Source organism: Sorex fumeus, unplaced genomic scaffold, assembly GCF_029834395.1.
Source record: "Sorex fumeus unplaced genomic scaffold, SorFum_2.1 ptg000050l, whole genome shotgun sequence".
In the NCBI taxonomy this organism is placed as follows: domain Eukaryota; kingdom Metazoa; phylum Chordata; class Mammalia; order Eulipotyphla; family Soricidae; genus Sorex; species Sorex fumeus.
This window is the reverse complement of record NW_026606107.1, coordinates 18,766,030-18,789,588: the sequence shown is the minus strand read 5'-3', so window position 1 is coordinate 18,789,588 and position 23,559 is coordinate 18,766,030. Positions and strand designations below refer to the sequence as shown.

General features: G+C 39.9%; 1 protein-coding gene across 1 annotated transcript in view; it reads left to right on the top strand.

Moving 5' to 3' along the window:
• The window catches only part of ATP7A (ATPase copper transporting alpha), a 131,277-nt gene that overhangs the window by 5,747 nt on the left and 101,971 nt on the right, over positions 1-23,559 (top strand). The window lies entirely within an intron of this gene.

The following is a 23,559-nucleotide window of genomic DNA, read 5'->3' as shown; positions in this document are numbered from 1 at the left end:
GCTGTCTGCATGCAAAGGATCATCCTGTAATCAACAAGATTGCTTAGGTACTACATCTGACAGTGCTTGGGGAACATGTGATACTTGGAGTCAAACCCAGATTTCCTACATGCAAAGCATGCCACTAGCTGATTATCTCTCTTTCCCCAGTAAGATTTTTAAACCTCCCTTTCATTATTGGCTATATCAGTTAGAAATATCAATAAAGAAATGTAAGAGCTGTAATTAATAGACATACATAATGCTTACCACCCACAAAAGGAGAGTATACATTTTTTTTTCCAGAGTACATGGGCTGTTTTCAGGATAGACCACATGACAGTGCATGAAAACAATTGTCAATAAAATCAAGAAGATTGAAATCATATTTAGTGTCTAATTAGATCAAAATAGTTTGAAGTTGGAAATAAACCACCACAACAGAAACCTGGGAAAAACTCAAAACACTTTGAGTGGGTCAAAGAGAAAATAAAAATATTCTTGGAATTAAGTGAGAATGAAAAACTGAACTACCAGAACATGTGAGACACAGCTGAAGTAGTTATAACTGGGAACTTCATAGTAATATAGGCATTCACCAGTAGAAAAGAAAAAGTTCATGTAAATGATCTAACCTCCTGGTGTTTGTTTGTTTATTTGGGGGCTACACCTAGTGACACTCAAGAGTTACTCCTGGTTCTGCAGTCAGGAATCACTACTGGTGGGTGCTCAGGGGGCCATTTGGACCGCTGTAGATTGCGCCCAGGTCAACTGCGTGCAAGGCAAGTGCCTTACCTGCTGTACTACCTCTCTAAACCCCAAACATCCTGTATATTATTTAAAAAAATTTTGGGGGTGTTGTGGTTTGCAAAAGAGGCATTGAGTGGCAATCATGTTTGGTCTATAGTCTACTTTCAGCATGCTTCTCCCATCCTGGGAGAATCCTCCAACACCCTTTATTTGGTGCTCCCTTCTCTATCTGAGCTCCCTTTTCCCCTAGCATGTGTGGCTGGCCTCCAAGTCATGGAGCAAACCTCCTGGTACTAATCTCAGCCACTCTTGGGTGTTAGTCTCCTATCTTGTTACTTGATATTCCCCAGATGAATGCAATGTTTCTATGTCTATCCCTCTCTTTCTGACTCATTTTGCTTATCATGATACTTTCCATGTCCTACCACTTGTATGTAAATTTCATGACTTCATCTTTTCAAACAGCTACATAGTACTCCATTGTGTAGATGTACCAGAGTTTCTTTAACCAGTCATCTGTTCTTGGGTACTCAGGTTTTTTCCAGATTCTGGCTATTGTAAACAGTGCTGCAATGAACAAACAAGTGCAGATGTCACTTCGACTATACATTTTTGCCTCTCTGGGATATATTCCCAGGAGTAGTATTGCTGGGTCAAATGGGAGCTCAATTTCTAATTTCTTGAGAATCGTCCATGCTGTTTTCCAAAAGGGCTGAACCAGATGGCATTCCCACCAGCAGTGAAGGAGGGTCCCTTTCTCGCCACATCCGCGCCAACACTGGTTGCTTTTGTTCTTTTGGATGTGGGCCAGTCTCTGTGGTGTGAAATGATACCTCATTGTTGTTTCGTTCTGCATCTCCCTGATGATTACTGATGTAGAGCATTTTCTCATGTGCCTTTTAGCCATTCGGATTTCTTCTTTGAGAAAATTTCTGTTCATTTCGTCACCCCATTTTTTGATGGGGTTGGATGTTTTCTTCTTGTGGAGTTCAACTAGTACTTTGTATATCCTTGATATCAACCCCTTGTCAGATGTGTATTCGGCGAATATCCTTTCCCATTCTGTAGACTGTCTTTGTATTTTGGTCACTGTTTCTTTGGAGGTGCAGAAGCTTCTTAGTTTAAGATAGACCAAACATGATTACCACTCAATGCCTCTTTTGCCAACCACAACACCCAAAACGAGAGAGAGAACAAAAGGGAATGCCCTGCCACAGAGGCAGGGTGGGAGGGATACTGGGGCCCGTGGTGGAAGAAAATGGGCACTGGTGGAGGGATAGGTATCTAATCATTGTATAATTGAAATCCAAGCACAATAATGTGTAAGTCTACAACTGTACCTCATGGTGTTTCACTAATAAAAATAAAAAAATAAAAAATAAAAACATATAACAGAAAAAACCCCCTTTTTTTTCTTGATTTGGGGCCATAACTGATGGTGTTAAAGGTCTGCCTGTGGCTCAGGGGTAACTTCTGCAGTACTCAGGTAATCAAGTAGTACTGGGGATTAAACCCAGGGCTCCAATATGTAAATCATGTGCTCTAACTCTTTGAGCTGTCTACCTGACTCCTAACATCACACCTTTTTCTGGTTGCGGGAGTAGAGTTAGGGACATACCTGGCAGTGCTTGGAGACTATCCATGCTTGGTGGTTAGGAGTCACTCCTGGTGGTGCTGAGGAAGCTATGTGGTACCAGGAATTGAACCCAGTCCTCCTGCATGCAGAGTATGTGCTAAGACTTTTGAGTGTTTTCCCCCTAAAATTATATCTTAAGAAACTAGGAAAAGAATGACAAAGGAAGGGGCTGGAGAGATAGCACAGCGGGTAGGGCATTTGCCTTGCATGCGCCCGACCCGGGTTCAATTCCCAGCATCCGGTATGGTCCCCTGAGCACTGCCAGGGGTGACTCCTGAGTGCAGAGTCAGGAGTAACCCCTGTGCGTCGCTGGGTGTGACCCAAAAAGCAAAAAAAAATGACAAAGGAAGCCTAAATTAAATAGTAGGAAAATAAGAAAAAATAAAGTAAAAGTCAATACTATAGAAACCACAAAAACATTTTAAAGTTTAATAAAACCCAGAACTCAGTTTTTAAAGAAGGAACAGAATTAATAAATCCTTAGATAGACTCTAAAAGAAGCACAGAGAAAACTATAAATAGAATCAGAAATGACAGGAGACAGAAGACTATAGAAATAAAGATATCACTCAAGAGTACTATGAACAAATTGCATGCGACTTAACTGGAGAACCAAAAGAAATGGATAATTTTTTAGAATAAGGAAGATAATGCAGGGGTTAAGGTGCTGGTCAACAGAGCTTTAATGTCCAGCCCCACGTATGCCCCCCTGAGTACCACCAGTAATGATTCATGAGCACCACTGAGTGTGGCCCAAACCCTCTACCCCAAATTTTTATTTTTATAAACATGTAATTAGAAACATTCTAATTCCAGGACAGAATTAGAATGAAGCAAAGAATCTGAGCAGACCAATCACTACCATAGAAAGTGAAAGTCTCCCCCCAATTAAAGGCCATTCATTAGTAGCTTTCAGACATGAAATATTTCAGCACCCCACCCTCCTCTCAGTTTTCTGCTTCCATAGTCCCAGCCCCTCACCCTGCCTTCCATAGTAAGCTTTCTATTGAAGACAAGTTCTTGGTTTCTGTTGTCTTTAGGTATTTGTTGCATTCTCTGATTTTGGATTATAGAGTAACCAAAACGGTATGCTACTGGAATAAATACAATCTCTAATACTAATGGAATAGAATTGAGAGTCCATTATAAACCTTCAGATATATGGAGAGTTAATCTATGAGAAAGGAGCTGGATGCATGAGGTAGAACAAGGCCTTTGTTGGGAAAGCTAGGGAGATACATGCAAAAAATGAAACTAGATCCATATCTCATACCATACCTAAAAGTTAATTTAAAAATGGATCAAAGACTAGGCCCCATCTCATAAAATATACTGAAGAAAACTCTGACTTAGGCATCTTCAAGGATTTGATGCTGGGGCCGGAACGATAGTACAGTGGGTAGGGTGTTTACCTTGCATATGGCTGACTTGCGTTCTATCCCTGACATCCCATATAGTATTGCCAGGAGTAATTCCTGAGGCAGAGCCAGGAATAACCCCTGAACATTGCTGGATGTCACCCAAAATAACCAGAAAAGGATTTGATGCCATTGGCAACAAAAATAGAGCAAAGATAAACAAATGGAATTCCATCAAAGTAAACATTTTCTGAATTGTGGAAAATATTTTGCCTAAAATAAGACTACTGGAGATATCTTACCAGATATTTGACTAAGAACTATAAACCAAGGTATATAAAGTACTTGGATGATACTCTCAAGGCTATATGCTCATGAGTCAGTTCTTCTTTGTCCTTGGGATGCCACTTTGAGCCGGGGATCAAAGTGGGGTCTGCTGCGTATAAGGCAAGTCTTTTATTTTCTTTACTATCTCCTGTCCCCTTTTGCTGGCTTTGTTTTTGGGTGCGGTTTTTTTAGGGTCATATCAATGGTGCTCAAGGGCTATTGCTGGCTCTGTACTCAGAAGAGACTCCTGGTAGTATTCAGGGGACCACATACAGTGCTACGGATTCTAATTGTGGTCTGCTGCATGCAAGATAAATGCCTTATATTCTGTACTATCTTTCCTCCACCCTATTCCAGGATTTTTTATTTGCTGAATTGGAAATATTTTCTTTTTCTTAAAACAGTTCGTATTTTTTGAGCATTACAAAGTCATTCATGATTGAATTTTAGTCATACAGTATTCTAGCACCCATCCCTCCACCAGTGTACATTTCCCAGCACCAGGATCCCCAGGTTCCCTCCCGTCACCCGCCCCCCACTCCCCATGCCTTTCCTGCCTCTTTGGCAGGAGCTTTTCTTCTCTCTCTCTCTTTCTCTCTCTGCTTTTGGGTATTGTGGTATTTTTCAACTGAGTTTTATCTTCAAATAATCAAATTCAATAAAACATTTTGTAATTTTTCATTATTCATGATATTTAAAAAATTAGATGGATGTTTTGAAGTTTGTTGATTAGAGTGAAGATGCCAAAAGTGGCCCTGCAACCTTTAGTCCAAAGCTTTGAAATTTATCACTTCATTTTAGTAAATGGTAAGTGTAAAACCTTTACTTGATTTTTACTCAAATGAAACCAGTTAGGCCTCCTCCACTTACCTAACTTGATTGGAGATAGGAGCCAAAACAGAAACTGAATGTTAAATAAGGAAATACTAATTTCAGCAAAGCTGTTTTAACTATCTTTTTTTTTTAGTTTCCAGTTTTTTTAATCATCCAATTGTATTTATTAACTTATTCTTTGTATTTATTTTGTATTTAGATTTTTTAAACTTTTGCTACAACCGGTTTTTATTTTTTTAAAAATTTATTTATTGAATCACTGTGGGAAAAGTTACAAAGCTGTTTTAACTATCTTGGAGCTATTTCACATGATTTTTCTCCAAGTCACGTAGGTAGTTTTTTTTTTTTATCTACTGACAACCTAATGCATCTTCCGACCACCTCCCCCAGCTCTCTATCTAACAAACTTTTATATTAATATTTATTTTGAGAATATATAAATTCATAATCAAAGACTAAAGTTTGATATTGCATGAATTTTATTTGAAAGGTCTTTCATCTATCGGATTAAAAAATACAGAAGGAATGTACCTACCACAGAGGCAGGGGGTGGAATGGGGGAGGTGGGAGGGATATTGGGAACATTGGTGGTAGAAAATGCACTGGTGGAGGGATGGGTGCTTGATCACTGTAAGTTTGTAACTGTATCTCATGGTTATTCAATTAAAAAAAACATATTCCACACACTCATAAGACTGCTATTTCCATTTTATCTTCCTAGAATGTACCTATTCTTAATATGTTTATATCCGAGAAATGCAATTGAATTGCAATTAAATTGTAAAGGATAAGTAACAGCTGTGTAATGTGAAAGCACTTTGTATTATCAACAGTGTTTTTATTGGATCACAGTGGCAGGTACTCAATCAAGGTTATGCTTTCCAGGGCATGTTCATAATTTGATAGCTAAAAAATAAGCACATATTTCTTGCTTTTTTCAGCTCTGCTTTCCTTCAGTCAAAAGTCCCTATGATAGAGTATATCATGACCTTTTTCTTTTTGCCTTCATGAAAAGTATCTTATGAAGTGCTGTTTCTCCAAGATCCATAGACAAATTCATTGTAAAATTAATGAAGCTTACATTTCTAAGACCCTAGAAAGAATTTTTGCTGTTCCTTTCTATTAGACTCCCTTTGGTGTTATTGAGTGGTGTTGAATATTCTGTGGGCATTTTGGGGATCTAAGAGGAGATTGTATTGGGGATGTGTTTAATTTGGGGTGAATATAGCATTTGGCTATATGTAGTTACTAGTGATTTCTGTGTATAGTGAAATTTTTGCTAGGAATCTGGATGTTTTACTAGTTTCCAGTAATATTCCTTCTACTCAAGGTACCCACTCAACATGAAGATATAGGATCCAGTAAAAGTGATAAAAGAGTGGGTTTAAGTTTTTTATTTAGTCACCGTTACAAAATTACAAAGTTACTCATGATTGGGTTTCAGGCATAGTGTTTCAGCATCAATCCCTTCATCAGTTTCCACTACCCTAAACCAATATCCCCAGGTCTCCTTCTTCCCCAGCCTGCCTCTATAACTTAAATTGTAAACTTTAATTGATATGGTGTACATTACTGTTACTGATGCAGTTTCATGCTTCACACTTTAGCACCTTTCAGCATCCCATCTCCTCAGGTGTGAGCCTTTTCCTCCACCATTGTTGTAGTGTTCTCTTTTCTCTGCAAGACACAGCCTCCCATTGAAGACTGGTTCTCGTGGTCTTTTCTATTGTCTTTGGGTATTTGTTCTTCCAAACTATGTTTCTTTATATCCCACATGTGGGATATAAAGGGAGATCATTCTGTGTTGTCTCTCTCCCTCTAACTTCCCTCAGTATGATACTCTCTAGATACATCCATGTAGCAGCAAATTACATGATCTCATCTTTTGTTATGGCCAAATAATATTCCACTATATATATATATATAATATATCCATGATGTATTTGATATGCCAAACACAGTAACAAGTCTCACAATGTTACTGGGCCCACTCGAGCAAATCGATGAACAATGGGAGGACAGTGACATATATAAGTATATGTATATATATATTATAATTACTTTGTCCAGTCACCTGTTCTTGGTCATTTTGATTGTTTTGAGTGGGAGAGAGGTTCCAAAGATCAAACTTAATGCATTAAGAACAAACCCAAGTTCAGGTACTTCCCACTTGAAAAATTATCCAAGAGGGACGTGTTTTGTGAGAAAAAGATTTATTCAGGTGCTATCTATTTGAGAAAATGTTGGACTTTCTATCCCCCCAAATTATTTTGCTCTCAGGCTGGAGCTGGTGATTTATTTAGGATTGGTTGGGAAATTAACATGTTGACATTGGCACTGCAATTTATGGTTCTCGCTATTTGGTGGCCTCGTTAAAAGTGCTCTGCTTGTTAGGGTAGTATCCAACTAAAGGATAATAAGAGATTTTTGCTATAACTATTTCTGTTGGTACAGTATGTTTGAGTGATATTAAAGTGTGAGCCATCAGTGATACATGCAATTCTGTGGGACATCCAAGTATGATCCACAGAGATATATGTTGTCATCAATGTGTTAAGTAAGCAGAAAACTGTGGGAAATGGATGAATGGGAAGGAGTTATAAGTTTAAGGAATCTTTCCAGAAGGTCTGATATTGGCTGTATTCTGAGGGCAAGAGGAGTCCTTGGGCATGATAAGTTTCAGGAGAGTTTTTAGAGTGTCTTGCACCACTTCCTCCATCCATTGTAGGACTTTATTCACCTTCATATTTACAGTGTTTTAAGATTGGGAGGGAGAACATGAGCCAAAGGAGGAATGAGAAATTATAAAAAAAATACACATGCAGGAAAAGGATGAAATGTTTAGTATTTACTCACTGTCAATATCTACTTCCATTTCTGTAGACATTGGGACATCAAATCTAGTATGTTTACATCTTGCTAGATAGGTGCTCAAGCGGGCCCAGTAACGTCTCCATTGGAGATTTTGTTGTTACTGTGTCTGGCATATCGAATACTCTCGGTAGCTTGCCGGGCTCTCCGAGAGGGGCAGAGGAATCGAACTCGGGTTGGCCATGTTGGCCGCTTGTAAGGCGAACGCCCTACCGCTGTGCTATAGATAGGTGCAATATGAGAATTTAGAATGGAAGAGGTTGATGTGGTAAGAGGCACCATTTTTTTGGTGTTTTTTTAAATTTATTTTTTAAATTTTTATTAGTGAAACACCATGAGGTACAGTTGTAGATTTACAATTTTTTTGTGCTTGGGTTTCGATTATACAGTGATCAAATACCCATCCCTCCACCAGTGCCCATTTTCCACCACCATGGATAATATCCCTCCCACCCCCATCCCACCCTGCCTCTGTGGCAGGGTGTTCCCTTTTGTTCTCTCTCTCCTTTTGGGTGTTGTGGTCTGCAAAAGAGGCATTGAGTGGCAAACATGTTCAGTCCATAGTCTACTTTCAACATGCATCTCACCTCCTGGGAGGATCCTCCAAACACCCTTTATTTGGTGTTCCCTTCTCTATCTGAGCTGCCCTTTCCCCTAGAATGACTGGCTGGCCTCTAAGCTATGGAGTAATCCTCCTGGTGCTGATCTCAGCTATTCTTGGGTATTAATCTCATATTTTGTTACTTTATATCCCCCAGATGAATGCAGTCTTTCTATGTCTATCCCTCTCTTTCTGACTCATTTCGCTTAGCATGATACTTTCCATGTTGTACCACATGTATGTAAATTTCATGACTTCATCTTTTCAAACAGCTACATAGTACTCCATTGTGTAGATGTACCAAAGTTTCTTTAACCAGTCATCTGTTCTTGGGCACTCAGGTTTCTTCCAGTTTCTGGCTGTTGTAAAGAGTGCTGCAATGAACAAACAAGTGCAGATGTCACTTCGACTATACATTTTTGCCTCTCTGGGATATATTCCCAGGAGTGGTATTGCTGGATCAAATGGGAGCTCAATTTCTAATTTCTTGAGAATCGTCCATACTGTTTTCCAAAAGGGCTGAACCAGTCGGCATTCCCACCAGCAGTGGAGGAGTGTCCCTTTCTCGCCACATCCACGCCAGCATCGGTTGCTTTTGTTCTTTTGAATGTGGGCCATTCTCTGAGGTGTGAGATGGTAGGTCATTGTGGTTTTGATCTGCATCTCCCTGATGATTACTGATGTAGAGCATTTTCTCATGTGCTTTTTTGCCATTCGGATTTCTTCTTTGAGAAAGTTTCTGTTCATTTCATTGCCCCATTTTTGGATGGGGTTGGATGTTTTCTTCTTGTGGCGTTCAACCAGTACTTTGTATATCCTTGATATCAACCCCTTGTCAGATGTGTATTCGGCGAATATCCTTTCCCATTCTGTAGACTGTCTTTGTATTTTGGTCACTGTTTCTTTTGAGGAGCAGAAGCTTCTTAGTTTAAGATAGTCCCATTTATCTATCTCTATTTTCACTTGCTTGGCCAGTGGCGTGGCATCTTTGAAGATACCATTAGCTTCAATGTCATGGAGGGTTTTGAAGAGGCACCATTTTTGTGAAATGTCTGACATAAGGGGAATCTGTTTGGGGGCTGGAGAGATAGTTCATCAGGGAGGACTCTTGCCTTACAACCAACCAGGGTTCGATCCCTGGCATCCTATATGGTTCCCTGAGCCCTGCCGGGAGTCATCCCTGAGCCCAGAACCGAGATTAAGCCATGAGAACTGCCAGGTGTGATGCGAAAAGGAGGGGGGGGGGGGAGGGAATCTTTTCCACAAGACTTTCCAGTCCTGTTCTCTTTCTTACACATACGAATCAGGGTAGGCTCAGTTTCAGGATATCTTCTTTTTTTTTTTTTTCAAGTTTTCAGTTCTATTTATTTTGAGGCAGATACTGTTTAGGTTTTTACATGAGTGTATATTGCTAACTTTTTTTTTTATTAGTGAAACACCATGAGGTACAGTTGTAGATTTACAAATTTTTGTGCTTGGATCTCGGTCATACCACGATCAAATACCCATCCCTCCACCAGTGCCCATTTTTCACCACCAGGATAATATCCCTCCCCCTCCCATCCCCCCCTGCCACTGTGGCAGGGCATTCCCTTTTGTTCTCTCTCTCCTTTTGGGTATTGTGATCAGCAAAAGAGGCATTGAGTGGCTAACATGTTCAGTCCAGTCTACTTTCAACCTGCATCTCCTCTCCTGGGAGGATCCTCCAAACACCCTCCACTTGGTGTTCCCCTTTCTATCAGGATATCTTCTAATATGACTGGATTTGTACTTGTATTTAAGAAAATAGATCTGTAAATTACTCTTATCTACCTTCAAATAATGCTGCATCTTATTTATGTATTTAGTTCTTGTTTGGGGGCCACATCTGCAATGCTTGGGGTTATTCCTGGCTGTATGCTCAGGAATTATTCCTGTAGGTGCTTGAGGTACTACATGGGATGCTGGGGTTCAAACCTGGGATGGCCATGTACAAGGCAAGTGCCCTCCCCACTGTACTATAACTTTAGCCCTAATGCTGCATTTATTGCTGTCAGATTTCCATCGTTACTTAATAGTCTGTAACCAGAGTAATTTTTGCTGTTGAATTAAAAATTAGTTTAGTTTGGTTTTTGGACAACACCCAGTAGTGTTAAAGGAATACTCCCAGCTCTGTGTTTCGGGATTGCTCATGGTAGTGCTTGGGGAGCCTTTGCTGCTAGGGATTGAATCTGCGCCTCTTGCATACAAAGCATAAACTTAGCCTGTTGAACAATCTCTCTGACCCAAAATTACTTCCTTTACTGTTCACTGCCTTTAATTTTCGTTCCTATTATCAGTTGTTTATATTCATTACTATGTGGTAAGTGGGGTTCTACTGAAATCTGGCTATATTCAATGGAAAAGGGTTGTTGGGAGGTGGAAGGGTAAAATAGGGCATATTGTTCTGGTGGGGAAAATATTCCTTCAAAGATAATTTCCATTCTCCATCCAGGACACTTTCATGAAAGTAGCCTGTTTCTTGAGGCATATTGGTGTGATATATTTTCCCTTTTTTGGTTTGTTTCTATTTTGTTTTTAGACCATAACTGTGGTGCTCAGGATCTACTCCTGGCATGTTGATTCAGGGTTGCTCCTGACAGTGTATTAAAGGGTATTAAAAAGCAAATAGCCTACCTTCTGTACTTGTGCTGTGGCCCCCTTATAAGCGCTTTAGAAAAGCATAGTCTTAGTTCTTAATCAATGTAAGTGAAAGAGAAAAAAAATCACAAAATAACCATAGTTGAATTTTCTATAAATGAGAATTACTCAACATTATGATATGCGTTCCAAATCCACAGATTGACCAGAACATATCAGTACTTTTAGGTATTTCTTTTTTTATTAGCTTGGTTTTGGGCCACACCCGGTTATGCTCCTGGCTCTGCACTCTACTCTTGGTGGTGCTTGGGGGATCATATGGGATGTTGGGGATGGAAGTGACATCAGCTGCGTGCCAGGCAAGTAAAGTACCTACTATATCATCTCTCTGGCCCCAGTTTTTAGGTATTTCATATGACTTTCTTATATATATGTTAAAAGATTTTATATATATATCTCCTTTTGTGATAAAATTTAGTATGGTAAGCCTTCGGAGCTCTTCTAAGACTTGCCGTATATTTCTTTAGAATATTTTAAATTAGACTATATTTTAGGCACTGTGGTTTATGAAACTGTTATTGGAAGGGTTTCATACATAAAATATTCCAGCACCACACCATGTACCACTGTCCCAATACCTCCTCCTGACCTCCCAAGTTTTCTGAAAACCAATTCTCAGTTTCTGTTACCTTTGGGCATTCGTTATTCTCCTACTGTCATTTCTTAATATCCCATATACGAGAGTTCTTTGTCCTTCTCCTTCAGACAAACTTCACTCAACATGATGCTTCCAAATCCATCCACATAATGTAAGTTGCATAATTTCATCTTTTCTTATAGCCAAATAGTATTTGGGTATAAGCAAAGATGTATATATGTATCATAGTTTCTTAATTTTTTTTCACTAAGCTTTAAGCATTTTTGTTTTGGTTTTGCTATATCCAATCATATATAAAATCCAGACATTGAAAATGAAGTTGGGGTGGGAGAGTACAGCAGGTAAACCACTTGTCTTGCATGAGGCCGATTTGTTTTTATCCATGGCACCACACATGGTCCACTGAGCACCCCTGGGAATGATTCTTGAGTCAGGAGTAAGGCCCAGCACAGCCCAGTGTGACCCCAAAACAAACTAAAGAGAAGTCGTTCCCTGAAAAAAATTCATTTTCTTGCCCCTTTTCACCATAGATACTTTGTTCTTCTATTCGGAGTTATTTTTCCTTATTAGCTATGGTTTCTTAGAACATTTAGAATTCTTAACCGTTAAAGTCTTAACTTCCTAACTTCACAATTCTAAACCAATGTTGAAACAGTGATATATCACCATTGCAGCAGTCTGGTATGGAGGACTGGGTTGGTTAACAATTTCCTCAGCTAATAGGGAGACTTCCATGCTTGTAGAGGTAGGACTGGTGGCTCCCCAGGTACAAGGACAAATGCAGGTAGAGAAAAGGATTAAAACTCTCCATAATATTTCTGTCCTTTTCCATAGAAAGATTGGATTCATCTGGGTAACATAAAGTAACAAAATAGAAGACTAACACCCAAGAATAGCTGAGATAAGTACCAGGAGGTTTACTCTATGGCTTGGAGGCTAGCCGCACATGCTAGGGGAAAAGGCAGCTCAGATAGAGAAGGGAGCACCAAATAAAGGGTGTTGGGAGGATCCTCCCAGGATGGGAGATGCATGCTGAAAGTAGACTGCAGACCAAACATGATTGCCACTCAATGCTTTTGCAAACCACAACACCCAAAAGGAGAGAGAGAACAAAAGGGAATGCCCTGCCACAGAGGCAGGGTGGGATGGGGGGATGGGGGATGGGAGGGATACTGGGATCAGTGGTGGTGGAGAATGGGTACTGGTGGAGGGATGGGTTCTTGATCATTGTATAACTGAAACCCAAGCACAAAAATTTGTGTCTACAACTGCACCTCATAGTGTTTCACTAATTAAAAAAATAGAAAAAAATTTCTGTCCTTTTCATGGGCTGGAGCGATAGCACAGTGGGTAGGGCGTTTGCCTTGCAAGTGGTCAACATGGCCGGCCCGAGTTTGATTCCTTCGCCCCCTTCGGAGAGCTTGGCAAGCTACTGAGAGTATCTTGCAAAGTCTGGCAAGCTACCCGTGACGTATTCGATATGCCAAACACAGTAACAATTGTCATAATGGAGATGTTACTGGGCCCACTCAAGCAAATCGATGAGCAAATCGGTGACAACGGGAGGACAGTGACAGTGACAGTTCTTTTCATCTTTTTTCTTCCTGAATTTTATAGTTAGAGGAGTAGTGCCTTTTTCTCTCCTCTGCACAATTAAGCAGCACCCCTTCTGAGAAGAGTCTTTATTGCACAATAGCACAAAATACAACATATATATTTTCTCCCATTTACCATATTGTTGTTGAGCTGGAGCGATAGCACAGCGGGTAGGGCATTTGCCTTGCACGTGGCCGACCAGGCCGACCCATATTTGAATCCTCCGCCCCTCTCGGAGAGCCTGGCAAACTATCGAGAGTATTTCACCTTCACGGCAAAGTCTGGCAAACTATCCATGATGTATTCGATATGCCAAACACAGTAACAAGTCTCACAATGAAGACGTCACTGGGCCTGCTCGAGCAAATCGATGAACAGCTGGAGGACAGTGCTACAGTGCTACCATATTGTTAACAAAACAATTTTCCTATTTTAGGCCATACTGGGCAGTGCTAGTGAGGCTACTCCCCAAGACAGGGATCCCTCTAACTGGTGCTCAGGGGATCCAGGCCCCCCACATGCAAATCATGCTTTACCATGCACTGTCTCTGCAGCTCTGACGAGACAATTCTAACTGTAAGTTCGTAGAGGAATGTAGGACCCCACTTAGGGACCACCTCTTTTCAAATTCTAGCATATACATAGACTAATAGAAAATAATTTACAATAGAAAATCATTTCCTTTTTTCTTCAAGGATCCAAAACAAAAGGTGTTTCAGTCACCTCAGATATGGACAAGAAGTCTTTTAGATGACATTAAAATTGAATTTTCTTATAGGAAAATGAAAATAAACAAAAATTGAAATCACAATACAAACACAAAACCAATCCCAAACATAACACAAACATAAATGCAACAAAATCAAATCTGAACAACACAGAGTAAGAATAAAACTTTAAACATTAGTACCAATGGAGTTACTTTAACTTCCGATTCTCTAAGGAGTCAGATAGTGGTTACAACGTTTTATTCATTAACCTACACTACTCCACTACTTCAGTAACCTGGGGGTCCCAAATGGCAAAGAGCCCAGATGGCAAGGACAGAACTTAACATATACCTACCAGTCAGTACCTCCTTTAATGACTAACGCTCATCTTAGAAGGATAGCTTGTTTCATGCCTACTGGTGCCTCAGTGACAAAAAGTCCAAGTAGCAAGAACTGACCTTGAAACGTGTCTACCAGCACCTCAATGGCTAGATCCCAAGTGGCAAAGAGCAGAGTCTGTTCAGTTGTTCACAATGAGAACTTACCAAGTCTATTTTTCCCCATCAACACAGCTAGTGCTATGAGTGTAAGAAAAGGGAGAGTCCCCAAAACAAAAGAGTTTTGGTAGTTGTTAGGAGTCCCCACAATTTCCCCTAGGAGGCAGGGTCACCTCGGTGGCCAGCACACACCTGACGACTGTCACTACTCCCGGTAGCATGATTGGGTAAGTCCTTAAGTACTGCCATGGCCAGTTTCTCTAACCCATTGGATAGGATGACTCAGCCATCTGTGTGCACAACTCCTCCTGGCTTCCATGCCAACTCTGACACTACCCAGGTTTGGGTACTTTCCACATGAAGGCAACATTCAAATGTTGGTGCAAGAAAAACAGGTTTATTTAGGTAATAACAATCTGAGAAGATGGTGGACTTGTTCCCTCAAATCATTTTGCTTTTAGATTGTTGTTAGTGGTTTATATAGGCTGACGGGGAAATTAAGTCAGCAGAAAACTGTGGGAAATGGGTCTATGGGAGGAAGGAATCATAAACTTCAAGAGTCTTTTCAGAGTGCTTGGTATTGGCTCTTCTTTGAGGTCTAGAGAAGTCCTTGGGCATCTTAAGCTTCAGTAGCCTTTTCAAGGACCTGTTTGCTCTCTTCTCTCTATTAATAACTGCACCCGCTTCAACTTTTTTGGCCACATCCTGAGGTGTTTGGTGCTTGCTCCTGTTTCTGCACTCAAATCACACTTGGTGGACTTGGACACCATATGGGGTGTAGGCAGTTAAACTTGGTGTCAGCTGCACACAAGGCAAGTGTACTGTCTCTTGGGCCCTAAAGCCTGCTTTAGTTTTTCACTCATAGATGTTTTCAGATCAGGATGAAGGCATGAGCCAAGGGGGACTAAGAGATTAAAAGAATTATTCTTGTGAGAAAGAGGATGGGATCTTAAATTCTTGCTCGTATATGACCTCACTCATACATGTAAGTAAATACTCTCCTGCTATGTCCCTGGTCAAGGTAAAAGAGATTATTGACTCAAAATGTTTGTAAGAGTAGTCAGTCATTGCACAAGAAAACTTCTGAAATTCTTTGAAGTCTTATGCCTTGTATATGAAAGAAATGAGATAGTTTCCCCAGATTTGATAACAACTTTAAAATTTTTCAAATACTTAAAAAATATCTTAGGCACTGTGATTACAGTATTGATAGTGGTAGGGTTTTATGCAAAAAATGTTCCAACACCACACCCTCCACCACAATGTTAGCTTCTCTCCGTCATATCCCAGTGTCACTCCCACATCCAATTTCCAGTTTCATTGTTGAAAAGAAATCTTCTAAAGTCTCTTCAATAGAAAATATTTTGTCATAAAGGAAATGCTGAGTGACCATTTTCTCTATATAGAAAACATTTTTACAAAAACAGTATACTACAAAAGATTTAGGAAAATATTATAGAGTTTCATAAGGTATTTATAAAATCAAGTTATTTTATGGTATTTAGGAGCTTTACCATTTTGGAACTTGTGATTTTCTTGCTCTTTTTTTTTTAAAAAAAAGTGAGGCAAAATGGGGCTGGAACGTTGGACCTGGTCTTGCACCTGGCTGACCTCTAGTTCAGTCCCTGGAATCCCTTATGGTCTCCTGAGCACAACCAGGAGTAATTCCTGAGTTAAGGACCCAGGAGTAACCCTTGAACCTGACTGGGTGTCCTCCAAAAACAAAACAAAAAAAATGATGATGAAAAAAGTTAAGCAAAATAGTTTTTTCTTTTTTGGTGGGGGTTGGGGGCACATGGTGTGATACTCAAGGGTTCTTCGTGGCTCTGCACTCAGAAATTATTCCTGGTGGTGCTTGGAGGAAGGTACAGGATGCTGGGTTTCAAACTTGGGTAAGCCATGTGCAAAGAAAGTGCCCTACCTCGCTGTACTATCTTTCTAGCCCTGCAGTTAGGTTTTATTGAAAGAAACTTATTTAGGGGCCATGGCAATAGTAGAGCAGTAGGACATTTTCCTTGCATGCAGCCAACCCAGGTTTAATCCCTGGCACGCTTTATGGTCCCCTGAGCACTCCCAGGAGGGATCCCTGAGCACTGCCAGGTGTGGTCCAAAAACCAAAACCAAAATTAGAAGAAACAGAAAAGTACCAGAAAGTAACTTTAGAAAAATGTGAGGGGAGAGAAAGAGAAAATATGTATTCAAGAGAGATTTCAGCTTCTCCAGAGTGGTAAAAAATTAAGCACGCTGGTTACGCATTCAAGTGAGGACATAGGCTTGAAGAGCAGGTCTTTTGTTGCTCATATACAATACTTCGTTTTATGCAGAATTTTGTCATTTTTTATGGTTTCCCCCCTCTTGGGGCTGAACCAAGGGTTTCATACATGCAACAGAAGTGTTCTACCACTGAACTACATTCCTGGCCTTTGATTTCTCTTTGGGGTCAGGGACATACCAGTGGTTTTTGGTACACAGGGGCCACGTGATAGCAGATATTGACCTCCATGGTTCCTCCATAGAAACATGCTGTCTAACTCTTTGAGCCAATCCACTAGCTAATTTCTTTTTCTTAAAGAAGCCTTCGAAGTGTTTGTTTTATAGGTCTTTCTAGGTACAAGATAGAAAATTATTCTTATCTAAACATAACTCATAGTTAAGATGTAGGTCAATATGTTAATATATAAATACTGTTAACTTTTTTAAAATGGGTTTTAAGCTATAAGGTTTCTTGATTTGGCCAGAGCTTGGTAAATTGCTTTCCTGACACATGCCTGACATGATTGGATTCCCAGCAGCATCTATGGTTCTCTAAGTCCTGACCAGAGTGATCCTTGAGCACAGAGCCAGGAGTATGGTCCAAAAACAAAGAAAAGTTTCTGGGTCATAGCTTCTGAGATTGCAATGAGAACTAATGCACAGTCCATTTAAAAACCAAACTCAGAGAAAATAATGGTTCTACTAAGGCAATGAACTCCTGTAGAGTTTGGAATACGATTCTGATGTGAAATAATATAATTGTGATATTAAATTTATTGGATTTGCTTATAGAAAAAAGTTGCCTAGTAGAGCAGACTACAGCCTTAATTAAAATTCAAGGAGAGGGGCTGGAGTGAAAGCACAGCAAGTAGGGTGTTTGCCTTGCACGTGGCCGATCTGGGTTTGATTCCCAGCATTTCATATGGTTCCCTGAGCACCGCCAGGAGTAATTACTGAGTGCAGAGCCAGGAGTAACCCCTGAGCATTGCCATGAGTGACCCAAAAGCAAAAAAAAAAAAAATCAAGGAGAGTAGAAAGACAGGAAGTCTCTAAATCTTCAATTACAGTAGATGAATATGATAATTTCTTTTTGCAACTTTAGCATTTAAATACTTAGGGGGAATTGTGTCTTAAATTGTCACTTCTTAAATGTGTATAATATTATCCTGCCAGTTTCAAGACCAGACTTTAAAGGGATTAACATGGAGTTTAATTTAATCACCTCAGTGTTCTTTTCAAGGGAAAAATAAAATCAGCAGATAATGTGAAACTCTTTTCCTGATATTGTCTGGCCTTTTCAAAAGTGAAAATGTAAAAAGCTATATAATTAGATAATAGTACTGAATCACTATAAAGGTTAATGTCTTATTATCAAATTACTTTGTTTTGAAACGTACACTGCTTTCTAAATACATTTTCCAAGGTAAAAGCTGCAATCTGTTCTCTTAATATAGTCTGCCCTTTAAAAATGATACTTGGGGGCCAGAGATATAGTACAGTCAGCAAAACCCAAAGTTTCTTTAACCAGTTGTCTGTTCTCGGGTACTCGGGTTGTTTCCAGATTCTGGCTATTGTGAACAGTGCAGCAGTAACATATAGGTGCAGATGTCATTTCTACTGTGTTTTTTTAGGCACACAGTGTTTCTATAATGATCCCTTCACCCATTTTTACTCCCCTCTACCAATGCTCTGGACCCCGTGTCCCCAACCAGTCTGCTTCTACCAGAGGTTCACACACACACACACACACACACACACACACACACACACACACACACACACACCCCACCACCACCACCACCACCACACCACACCACACCACATGTGTTTTCACTGTGGTTTATACTGCAGTTACAGATAGGGTTCTTTTAATATATAACATGTACCAACTTTCAGCACCCCCTTCTGGTTGACTGCTTCCCTCTACCAAAGATGTTGTCCCCTCCATGTCCTATGTACCAGCCCCCACAAGTGGTGTGTTTCCTACTAAATATCAGTTCTTATGTTCTTTGTTTCCATTGTCTTTGGGTATTTGTTATGACACCATTGTGTTTATTTTGGTGGTTGTGGTGGATGTTTTAGGCCACATCTGGCAGTGCTCAGAGCTTACTACTGGCTCTGCACTCAGGGATCACTCCTGGTGGTGCTCAGACAGCTGTATGGGATGCTGAAGATCAAACCCAGGTTTGCCACGTGCAAGGCAAATGCCCTACTCACTATATTTTTGCTCCGGCACTTTGTTTCTTTATGTCTCATGTAGGAGAAAGAGATCATTCTGTGTCGGTCTCTCTCCCTCTAACTTAACTCAGCATGATATTCTCCAGGTCCCTCCACGTAGCAGGAATTCCATGATTTTATCTTTTCAAATGGCTGAGTAATATTCCATTGTGTATATGTACCAAACTTTCTTATCCAATCATCAATTCTTGGTTACTGGGGTTGTTTTCCAGATTTTGGCTATTGCAGATAATGCTGCAAGAAACATAAGGGTGCAAATGTCTTTTCTTCGTTCTGTTTTTGAGCCCTTTGTGTATATTTCAGAAGTGGTGCTACTGGATCAAATGGAAGCTCAATTCCTAGACTTTTTAGGAATGTCTGTATTGTTTTCCAGAAAGGCTGAACCAGTCAACATTCCCACCAGGAGTGAATGAGAGTCCCTTTCTCCCTGTATCCATGCCAGCACCTGTTCTTGTTCTTTTTGATGTGTGTCAGTGTCTGTGGTGTGAGGTGATACCTCATTGTTGTTTTGATTTGCATCTCACTGCTACTTTACTATACAAATCTGTTGCTTCTAGGATTTTTTACATATAGTATTATTTCTTCCGCAAAAGTGAGTTTGACTTCTTCCTTTCCTATCTGGAAGCCCCTGATATCTTCTTTTTTCCCCTAATTGCTATAGCAGGTACTTCCTGTATGATCCTGAATAGAAGTGACAAGAGTGGGCAAACTTGTCTTGTGCTTTGCTTAGAGGGAAGGCTTTTAGGTTTTCCTCGTTGACTATAATGTTTGCTTTTTGCTTGTGGTAAATGACTTTGACGATATTGAGGAAAGTTCCTTCAATTCCATTTTGTTGCGAATTTTATCATGAACGAGTACTGGATCTTGTCAAATGCTTTCTCTGCATTTATTGATATCATGATTTTTGTTTTTTCTTGATATGGTATATTACATTGATTACATTGATTAAGTATGTTAAACCATACTTACATCCCTGGAATGAATCCCACTTGGTCATGGTGTATGATCTTTTTGATGAGTTGTTGAATTCTATTTGCTCGTACTTTGTTGAGAATCTTTGCGCCTGTTTTCTCAGAAATATCAACCTGTAATTCTCTCTCTCTTTCTGTGTGTGTGTGTGTGTGTTGTTTGGGAGTGTTTCTGTTTCTTCAATTTCCTGAAAACCTGAAAAGAATTGGTAGTAGGTCCTCTTTAACAATTTGAAAGAATTCACTAGTGAATCTTTCTGGGCCTGGGCTTTCGTTTGGGGAAGACTTTTAATTGCCATATAACTTCCTCAATAGTGATAGGTGTGTTTAGGTATTCCAGATTATCTTGGTTCAACCTTGGAAGGTTATAGAAGTCCAAGAATTTATCTATTTCTTCTAGGTTCTCTCGTTTTGTGGCATAAAGATTCTCAAAGTAGCCTCTGATGATCCTTTGATTTTCTGTGGTGTTTGTTGTGATTACTCTCCCTTTCATTTCTTTTTTGGGGGGTTGGGCACAGGGTTACTCCTGGCTTTCCACTCGGCAAACACTCCTTGGGTTTGGTGAACCATATGGGATTCTAGAGATCGAACCTAGTTTGGCTATGTGCAAGGCAAACTGTCCTAAGTGCTTTGTCTCCCCCTCTAATTTCTGATTTGGTTTATTAGGGTTCTATTTTCCTTTGTGAGTCTTGATAGCAGTTTATTGATCTTATTTATTTTTCAAAGAACCCAGCTCTTGGTTTCATTGATTTTGTTTTGAATTGTTTTTTTTGAGAATCTGGTTCATTAATTTCTGCTCTAGGTTTTATCATTTCCTTCCCGTGCCTTCTTTAGGCTTTTAAAAATTAATTAATTTTTTATTGAACATCTTTGTCACCGTGAGATACAGTTACAAAGCTTTCATGATTTTCAATCATACAATGTTCCAATACCCATCCCTTCACTAGTGCACATTTCCCACCACCAATATCCCCCATATTCCTCCCACCACCTCACACTCAACCTGCCTTTTTCTCCTCTCTCTCTCTCTCTCTCTCTCTCTCTCTCTCTCTCTATCTCTCTATCTCTCTCTTGTGTGCGCGTGCTCTCTCTCTCCTTTCAGGCACTATTTTTTACAATACAGATACTGAAAGGCCATTATGTTTGGTTGTTTTGCCCACTTTCAGCACACATCTCTAATCCGGAGCAATCCCTTCCAACTATTATTGTCATAATGGTCCCTTCTCTGTCCCAAATTTTCTATCCTCCAGCCTTTGAGACAGGCTTCCAACCATCACCATTCGTCCTGACCCTTGTTTCTATTCTCCTTGGGTTCTATATCCCACAAATGAGTACAGTCATTCCGTCTGTCCTCTTTCTGACTTATTTCACTTAGCATGATACTCTTCATTTCTATTCATTTATAAGCAAATTTCATGACTTTATTTTTTCCTAACATCTGTATACTATTCCATTATGCAGATGTACCAAAGTTTCTTTAACCAGTCATCTGTTCTATGGCACTTGGGTTGTTTCCAGATTCTGGCTATTGTGAATAGTACTGCAATGAACATACAAGTGCAGATATCATTTTTGCTGTGCATTTTTGCAGCCCAGGGGTATATTCCCAGAAGTGGTAGTGCTGGGTTATGTGGAAGCTCAATTTCTAGTTTTTTGAGGAATGCCCATATTGTTTTCCAGAAAGGCTGAACCAGTCAGCATTCCCCATGAAAGTGAATAAGATTCCTTTTCTCCATGTATCCACACCAGAATTGGTTGTTCTTACTCTTTTTTGATGTATGCCAGTCTCTGTGGTATAAGGTGATATCTCATTGTTGTTTTTATTTGCATCTCCATGATAACTAGTGATGTAGAACATTTTTTCATGTGCCTTTTGGCTTTTTTATGTCTTTTTTGAGAAAATTTTTGAGTTTTTTTTTTGCTCATTTTCCAGTTTAAGTTGTGCACTTAAGTTATGTATGTGGGCCCTTCCTTCCATCCTGATGAGTGTTTGCATAGTTACAAATTTTCCTCTCAGCACCACTTTTGCCATCGTCCACAAGTTATTGTAAATTGTGTCCTCATTCTCATTTGTGTCCAGGAGTCTTTTAATTTCCTTTTTAATTTCCCCTTTTGTCCATTGGTTGTTCAATAACAAGCTATTTAATTTACAGGTTTTTGAGTTGGTTTTCCATTTCTGTTTGTGGTTAAGTTTTATTTTCAGTTGACCATGGTCTGAGAAGATAGGTTTTATGGTTTCTAACCTCTTAACTTTGTGAAGGGAAGGAAAATTCTTTTTTTGTTACTGTTAATTGAATCACCGTGAGACACACAGTTACAAAGCTTTCATAATCAGATTTTAGTCATACAGTGTTCCAATATCCATTCTTTTACCAGTGTACATTTCCCACCACCAATGTCCCCAGTATTCCTCCCACCACCCCTACTCCACCTCATACCCCATCCCCACCCCTACCCTCCACCTGCCTCTATGGCAGGCAGTTTTCTTCTTATTCTTTCTAGTAGTTTTGGGCATTATGGTTTGTAATACAGAAACTGAGAGGCCATCATGTTTGGTCCTTTATCCACTTTCAGCACACATCTCCCATCCCAATAGATCCCTCCAAGTATCATCATCTTAGTGACCCCTTCTTTATCCCAACTACCTTCTTCCACAGCCCTTGAGGCAGGCAGAAAGGCAAATTCTCTATCCTTGTCGCTGGTCCTGTATTTCCAGATTTTAACTATTTTAGTTTGGGAGGACTCAGGAACCTGGGGACTACTGTGGTCAGGAACCTGGGGACTACTCCTCATAATTGGTGATCATTTTTGCAATGCCCTGTTACTTGGACTAGTGTTACTGGGGTCCCTCCAGGGCTGCTAAGGGAACTATATCGTCTCGGGGATCAAACTTAAGTGTCACATGAATGCATGTTACCCATTCACTTGAACCGTCTTCCTGGCCTTTCAGGTGTTTTGTTTATAAGGCACTCATTGCTCAAATCATAGGCACAGAATTTCACTTTTTCAAGGAAATTGAAGGTTGACTCATCTCATGATGTATAGATGGAAGAGATTGAACTTGAGTTACATAAATCTGTTCTCAGACTGGGGTTCCTTGGTCAATTTGTCCAGATTTTTAACTCACACACAGGAAACTGTAACACCTGTTTATTACACAAGGAGGACTGTAAAAGAGAAAAATGTACTAATGTCAACTCTTGAAGTTATAATAATGTTTTTAGCTTTTGTAAAAAGTTGGAGCTAAAACTATTTCCATCTAGTTCTTTTTCTGTTTTAGTTTTGGACCACATCTAGCAGCACTAGGGAGCTGTTCCCAGGTTTGTAGTTGGGAGTTGTCCTGCTGGTGCTCCTGGGGCCATATTGTGTCAGGGACTGGGGATCATACTCAGGCCTCCAGCATCCAGAGCATGTTCTCTGCCCCTTGAGCTATCTCAGTACAGCAAATAAAATAAAATGCTCAAGGGAAGCATAGCAACAGGATCAATCTTGTAGGAGTACCAATTTGTGTAGGATCTCTCACTGTTCCTATCCTCTTGAGATAGGAATCCTCTTGGTTTTAATTTTATTAAGATCATTCCCTGGGATTTAGGCTTTATCCAACTGGAGGTGCTTGGGAAATCATATGTGGCCTGGGATGGAACCTGGGTTGACCACATACAAG